We start from the raw sequence: 6428 nt of genomic DNA, 5'->3' as shown, positions 1-6428 counted from the left end.
CATCTATCAGGTCCCACTAAAAAAAAAACTAATGTAGCTATGATGGCCAAAAAGGTCAGCTGGCCAATGATAGAAATGCACAGAACTCTCTGTGCACCACAGCCCGCCATTCCCAGGGCTCAGCAGACAAGGAACTCAAAGTTGAAGACCTGGTCTAATCCAAATTTCCCAGATCCCTGATAGGGATTCTTAACCACAACCCACAGCAGCCAAAGGATCTGGTGCCAATGTCCTGGTACCAGACACCACAGCACACACTCCTAGCGGTCTTGTGGAGTCATGCCTCGATGAACCAGAGCTGCCCATGGTGAGCAGAACAGCAAATACCTTAAATAAATATAAATATTATAAATATAAATAAGGTACCTAAAATATCTCATAATGTACAACAAATATCTTGAGATGAAAAAAATATCATCAGATGTTACTCCTGTTGGCCAAGGACAGAAAATCAAAAGCTATGAGCACGGATTTATAGACCAACAATCATTTTCAATCAATCAATTGTTGAACGATTAAACAGGTGTTCCTATTAAAGTGTCCAGTGAGTGTTTACTCAACTCTATTTTCTAACACGCCCAGACATTTATGTTTTGGTATTTGAGTATCGATTTTGACTTGTCCTCACTCGAATAAATTTTGTGTATTTAGTTGTTTTTCTATGAACTCTATTCCAAGGGTGTGACAGAAAGAATCGTTGAGGAGTGACACTGACTGGTGTTTATCTCGCCATCTCAGGCGTTCAGAGTTTCACCACTCCTCGCAAAAAAAGCCGGGGAGGATAAATCCAGAAAGAGACACTTTTTTGTGCATTAATCCCTGTGTGGGTGATCAGGGCAGAGTCGTCTTTTCCCATTCACACTGGAAACAGGTCGGGATCTTGAATAGATTCCTTTTGTGTGAGGGGATACTAGATTTTATTTCAGAAGCTTTAAACGATCATTCCTACTGGTGTGGAAAAATACCAACTATTTCATTTTTTCCAAGTGAAACCATGCATTAAATTTCTTCACACAACCATTTGCAGATCAGCTTTACCAATTTTGGACAGCAGTGTTATTTCTTCCTATGCACAAATTGACAGAGCTCAGCGCTTAAAAATGTCACTTTTGGTCCAGTTTGAGTGGAAAACAGCCTTATTTAATGTTAGGATTTTAAGCACAATTCCGTATTTTTTAGTCTAAGTAACACTTCAGTGTTACTGACTTTCCAGTATTATGATGACAACATAGAAGAGAAATAGTGCATTAATTAGAATGAACAATTTGGAAGGCATAATTCTAATGTATTATAATTTACAATTTCATAAAAAATGGATTCCTGCCAAACAATAGCAAACAATAGCATTACTCTCTCACAGTTCAATCCTGAACTTTGTAACTGTGTGAGTTTCAAATATTTTCTTTATGTCCAAAATATCTACTGAATATCCCTGTTCACACCTGGTATCAAACAGAAATATCCACTGAATCTCCTATCTCCTATTTTAGTAAAGGCTGTTTAAACATTTTGATTGCTTTAATATTTAATATTTAAATTAAATAATGAAAAGCTGTTGCTTTGTTTTAAGCCAGCTGTGGAGACAGCTACCTTTCTTTTTTTTCAGTTCAGTCTCCAATAATCTTATAATAATTGTGAATTTACCCCTTCAGTTGATTAGATGCTTTTTGCTCACATTGTAAATATTACGAGGATGAGTCAAAAGATTATCCGGTTATATTAAAACTTCTATTGGCCAGTCACTGCTGTGCAGGTATGAATGTGTTACATCAGCTTCTTTTTAACTGTGATGCAAGCAAAAATGGATGTCCCACTTAGAATTTGCATGAAAAAAAACTTCCACATGTTTGTACTTTCACCTGTTTTTTTTTTTTTATTTCTTTTTATTGAACAATTGTCATACATGAACACAACAAAAGCAACTAATTAAATGTATTATTATATTATTATTATCAAATGAAAAGAAAAATGAAAAACTCCCCGCCCACCCAACACACACACACACGCACGCACACACGCACACACCCTGGCATCCTTCGGCTCAATCTAATCTTTGTGAAATAGATTGGTCATACATACACTCCGATGCTTGACCCAGTCCAGATAATCATTCAGGCAGTACCTGTAAGCTTGCGAAATAAGCAATAAATGGTTGCCATTTGTGAAAAAACATATTATTAGAACCTCTCAGTGTATAGTTTATCTTTTCTAGCTTAAGAAAAAATAATAAATCTTTAATCCACTGAGAGATTCAGGGACAATTAACAGACTGCCAGTGTAAAAGTATTGTACCTCTGGCCAACAAAGATGAGAAGGCGACGACATCTTTATGTGCAGAACTGAAACATCTGTAATGCCAAATATAGCAGTTAATGGACATGGCTTCAAATGTGTACTTTCACCTGTTTGGTCCCCTGAAAGCAGCTCTACAAGGACAAAGATTCACTTGTGATGAAGAAGAAAGGACAGCGGTCCATTCATAATTTTCAGTCTAAAACATTTTTTTAAATGAGGGCAACGAGATTATGTAGAAAATTTGGTATTTGTCTTTTCTAAAGATTAATTAAAATAAATTCTACAGCCAATGTGTGAATAATTCATGACTTACCCTTGTCATGGTCATATGCATCTCAGACCCTGTCTGGTTATAGTGACTGGATCACAGTCTGTCCCTGAGACACATTGGATTCCGTTTATACCTGGACAGTGCTGTCTGCTTAGAATAGGATCGCCCAGCATGCACATTAATGCTGGGTGTGAATGGAGGCTGGATGTGGGTTTCCTCTGGGTTCTCTGGATTCCTCCCATCACCCAAAAAATGCTGGCAGAAGAATTAACGACTCTAGATTGCACCAGGTTGTGAATGAGTGTATGAATCTTTGTGTATGGTGCTGTGCAATGCACTGGCATTCTATCTAAATTTGTGTAACCAGGATAAAGCAGTTACTAAAGATGAATGATTGAATGATCCATTCACTCAAAGCAACTGTTAACTGTGGTGTATAAACTTCAGGTTATTAAACCAAAATACATACATTTTGTTAATAAAGTCATAAAACATATAGTTTTCTTAACCAGAAAAAAAAAAACTTTTTTATGTCATTGTAATAGCAAAATTTTACGGCAAAGTAACTCAGACTCTGGGTGTCTGACCAGAGAGTCATGGTTCAAGTCTCACCACTGCCAAGTCACCACTGTTGGGTCCTGAAGACCCTTAAAGACCCTTAAACCCTCCACCCTATACAAACAACCCAGAAACATTAGGACAGAAAGACATATTTGGATTTCACATTTATAGTGTTTAGCACTCAATTTAGTAAGTCATCAATTGAAAGGTAATCTTCTATCATTGTGAGCCCCAGATACAAGAGCAGTGTCTTTTTTTTTTTAAAAACATTTTGAAGACTTTAGACAAGCCTTACAACATTCATATCAATTATGTTGCAGGACACTAAAGAATAAAAAAATAAATCTAAAGTAAAATTTGCATGTAAACTTATTAAGTTATACATAGTAACTATTTTAAGTAAATGACTATAAAGTTGTCTGTTGAACATATGTTCATTTTGTATACAAAGAAGTCAGTGTGGGGAGCATGCAGAACATATCACTCTATTCATTAAACTCAGTGTCACATAACACTGAGTTTTCCAGCATAAACTTTTTATTTTTTTGAAAAGCAGAGCCGAAACGGCCTAGTCTCTGCCCTAAGCCCTGTGTCATTTATCTTGGCTTGTTGCGATATCCCAACATTTAGCAGCTTCCTCCACAGGGTACTGAGAGAAGCTGTTAATGTGCCTCATTACATTTACTTGAAACATTTATTGTGGAAGGTTACCAGAATGCATTTATTTAACTTCTTTTAATTTTAATGAATTTTTTAAGACTATCATTAAATTTGCTTTAAAGACAGAGTAACAAATAAGAAGGCCAATTTGTCTTTATATTATTAGGAAACTATATTATTTATTTATTGCCTAGAACTCAGTAGCTGGTACAATTAAAGTTTCAGAATAGAGTGGTATACCATATGTACAGCATCTTCCTGTGTTGGTTTCTCATGAAATTACTGCTTTGAATGCCTTGGTTTGATCTGCTGGTACAAATAAACAAGCACAGGATAGCGGAAAAAGCAAAAACATTTTCCTAAGTTCTTAATAAAACTGAATTTTAAATAGCAAGAAAGCAAAATTTATTGAAAAGCCAAATTCAAACTTTTGTCAGAAATGTATTGCACTGCCTTGACAGGAAGATTCAGACACTCAAAGCTAATTAGTTGAAGTGAAATTGTATATAGCAGGAAAAAAGATCTATATTAAATTTAGTAAATCTCAGTTGACATTATATTTCCTTCCTTCCTTGAATGTTCTCACACTTCAGATCTAATCAAAGCTTTTAGAAGTATATCAGAATGTACATTACCATGGCTAATTATTAAATCATTAGCTTTGTTTGATATCCATCTCAAGTTAAAATGTATTGTATTAAATTGATTGGATAGAAGTTGATTCCACTGTTGGATGACACGTGAAACATGCTGAAACATGTATGAAATCATAGCAAAATCTAATAGAGTATACATAATGGGAGTACAAAAATTATTTGTTCCTCTAAATAATATTAATGTACACCCATTATAGTGTATAATCATTACTGATTTTAGAGTTCTCTTTACACTTAAGATCATGTTTAAGATTAAATGGACAACCTTGGGTAATGAAAATAAACTTATAAATAGGAAAATATATTTTTTAGCTAATGAGTATATTTGCTTTTCCACAATCTGGAATGGTAAATATAGTTTATAAGGGTTTCCTATGAGCACAGATAATGGTCTTATTACATCCATAATGTTATCTTGTACCAAACATTAAATATCTGGAACTTCCTGTGTTTGAATTTCAATTAACGCATCAAGCATTTTTACCACTAGCTATTGTCCTTTATTTGGTATGGTTAGGTTTTCAAGTTTACCAAGTTTTTAGTAAATGTACTAGCCCTGACCTGACGTGTGTTTTGGGTTACCTTTGTGTGAATGTGTGTTCTGTGATCAGTTGGCACCCATTTTGACACCCATGCTCTTTGTTCCCTGAAATAGGTTCCAGATGCCCTGCAACCCTGATAAATGGTATAGCCAATAAATGGATGCGTGTGTGTGTGTGTGTGTGTGTGTGTGTGTGTGTGTGTGAGTGTGTGTGTGTGTGTGTGTGTGTGTGTGGAATGAAGGGCTTCTTTGGATGGTAAGCGTTTAGTATTCAAGATTCAAGAAACACTTTCTTGTAGGGCTTATAACCATAAACACTTCTTCCAAAGAGCATTCTTTCAAAAAGACGAGTCAAAGAACCTGAGTTCTAGGTACAAGATTATTTTAAAATTGTACTATTACAGATGAAGGGCATTGTTGGTTCAGTGGCTCAATGTTGCATCAGAAAAGGCATCTGGTGTAAAACCTGAGTTATATGCATATCAGATGGTTTGCTGTGGCGATCCTTCGATGAAAGCAGCGAAAAGTCCAAAAACAACCATTGCACATGAAATCGTCATAAATTCTGTATATAATATTGCAGAAATTTTAAATGTAATAAACTTTTGTCACATTCTCCATAAAGACATGGTGTGCCATATATAATGGGTGTGGTAATCAGGTGTTTACATACTTTCAGCACTGGACTAATGATATACTGCGCTACTGATTGGAAGGTTGGGAATTCAAATCCCAGTGCCATAAATCTGTCAGTGTTTAACTGTTTTGCAAGGTGCTTAAGCCCTTGTATTTTGTTTTGATTGCGAGTCACTTTGGATAGGTGTCAACCAAGCATTTATTTTCCATACCACTTATTGTATGTTGGGTCATGAGGGCCTTTACCACTGGACTCAACCCACAAGGCGCCAAACACACTGGGATGACAACCTGTCATAAGGCACAAGCGCACACTTAACAGAGAATCCAGAGGAAACCCAACAGAGGAAAACAGAGAATCCAGAGGAAACCCACAAAGCACAGGGGAAACATGTACACTTCACACACAGGGACTGGAGGTGACATTTAAGCCCCTGCCCCTGAAGATGCTGGGCAACCATGCTGACTACTGAGCCACTGCTCCTAAGTGTCAGTCAAAGGACGTAAGTGCAAAAAGGTAAATGTCTAAAAACCTTATATTTTCTGTAAAAAAAATTTTGTATTCAAAAACCTTGATATATGGTGATTATATTATGAATTCATACCGCCCCAGCCCTCTGGACATGACAGGCCCCTTTTTTTCCAACTGTGGCTTTGCCCCCATCCCCTGCATCTCTAAAATTTTCCATTAGGAAACACTGTCCTGAATGGAAACTTTGAAATGAACGAAATGCAGTAACGTAACCGAATCAATCCAACCATTTTGCTTTTTCTCCCCTCCCAGATCATGAAAGACATTGCTGTGTTA

Source organism: Clarias gariepinus, chromosome 22 (genome assembly GCF_024256425.1).
Source record: "Clarias gariepinus isolate MV-2021 ecotype Netherlands chromosome 22, CGAR_prim_01v2, whole genome shotgun sequence".
Lineage (NCBI taxonomy): Eukaryota > Metazoa > Chordata > Actinopteri > Siluriformes > Clariidae > Clarias > Clarias gariepinus.
This window is presented reverse-complemented; position numbering follows the sequence as displayed.